Source organism: Humulus lupulus, chromosome 5 (assembly GCF_963169125.1).
Source record: "Humulus lupulus chromosome 5, drHumLupu1.1, whole genome shotgun sequence".
NCBI lineage: Eukaryota > Viridiplantae > Streptophyta > Magnoliopsida > Rosales > Cannabaceae > Humulus > Humulus lupulus.
Genome location: NC_084797.1, coordinates 60500783 through 60502540, shown reverse-complemented (window position 1 = coordinate 60502540; position 1758 = coordinate 60500783). Strand labels below are relative to the sequence as shown.

At 42.1% G+C, this 1758-nt stretch overlaps 1 non-coding gene across 1 annotated transcript; it reads right to left on the bottom strand.

The window, feature by feature from the left end:
* Nucleotides 1-238: 238 nt before the first annotated feature.
* LOC133781177 (small nucleolar RNA R71) lies at nt 239-345 on the bottom strand. The gene has a single exon (XR_009869970.1). It is a non-coding gene; the product is annotated as a small nucleolar RNA R71 (small nucleolar RNA).
* Nucleotides 346-1758: the final 1413 nt, after the last annotated feature.

Sequence of the window (1758 nt, the reverse complement as noted above, 5' to 3'; positions counted from 1 at the left end):
GTTTGGTGGTCTCCCCAATGAGGATCCTAACTTGCACATAGTGAACTTCCTTGAGCTATGTGCAACATTCAAGTTTAATGGAGTAAGTGATGACGCGATAAGATTGAGATTGTTCCCTTTCTCACTCAGGGATAGGGCAAAAAGTTGGCTTATTTCTCTGCAGGCCAACTCAATTAATACATGGGAGGAGTTAGCACATAAGTTTCTCTCCAAGTTCTTTCCTCCTGCAAAAGCTGCCAAGTTGAGGGGAGAAATCAACAACTTTTATCAGAATGAAGGAGAGTCATTGTACGATGCATGGGAACGATTCAAAGACTTGCTCAGGAAATGCCCTCATCACGGTATTGAGAAGTGGATGTTAGTTCACAACTTTTATAACGGGTTGTGCGGTACTACTCGCACTATAATTGATGCAGTAGCAGGTGGAGCTTTCATGAGTAAAGGGGCTGATGAGGCATATGAATTGTTAGAGGAGATGGCTATGAAGAATTATCAGTGGCCTGCCGAACAAGACACCTCACAGAGAAAAGTAGCTGGGGTATACGAATTGGATGCTATTACTGCTTTAAGTGCTCAAGTTGCTTCATTGACAAAGCAGTTGCAACAAAACAAGATCTCAGCTTAAGCCCAGTCTATACAGATGCAAGCAAGGTGTGAATTATGTGGAGGGGCTCATTTGTATGAACATTGTACAACGACCAGCATGTATGATAATATGCCAGTTGATCAGCCTCAGGTACAAGCAATTGGTAATTTTCAGAGGCCATATCAAAACCCGGTCTCCAACTCTTACAATCCTGGGTGGAGAAATCACCCAAATTTCTCATGGAGAAACAATCAGGGTCAACAATCACAGTTTCAAGGCCAATACCAGCAGAATATGTCACAACAGCCTATGAATCAAGCCTCGTCGTCACACCAACTCAGATCACAGATTCAACCAGAAAAGCCCAATGAATTGCAAGCAGCTTTGTTGACTCTTGCTAATACCCAGACTCAATTCATGACCGAGACCCGATCTTCTATTCGAAACCTTGAGACACAAGTGGGGCAGTTGGCTAATATGCTTAATAACAGGCAGTAGGGGAATTTTCCTAGTAACACTGAAGTCAATCCAAAGGAGCAAGTTCAGGCAATTACTCTAAGGAGTGGGAAGCAGATTGAGCAGTCTAGATCTCCGCAAGCAATGGTTCAGAATGGGGAAATGGGTGAACAGTCTGATCCAGTAGAACAAGGAGTTACTAAAGACCAAATTGCCTAGAGTTCAAAGAAGGGTCCGCCAGTTGTTGATAACCAGCCAATTCGAGTTCCATATCCTCAGAGGCTTAGAAAAACTACACTCGACAAACAGTTTTCTAAGTTTTTAGAGGTGTTTAAAAAGCTGCATATCAATATTCCTTTTTCTGAGGCTTTAGAGCAAATGCCCAGCTATGTGAAATTCATGAAGGAGATTCTGTCAAAGAAAAGGAAGATGGAGGAGTATGAGATGGTGGCACTCACTGAAGAGTGCAGTGTGTTGACCCAGATTTTGGTCAACTGACACGGAGTCAGAATATGCTTGATGTGAATGAATGCGTTGAAAGGAATCGAATGACAAAAATAATAAGAACACAATATTTTATAGTGGTTCGGCCCCAGGATCTGGTAATGACCTACGTGCACTTAGATTGTTATTGATGTGAGAATCAAAGGAGTGATCAAAGAACTAGGGTCCAATGAGTTTCACTAACCTCTGAAGAACAATACAATATTTCAAGT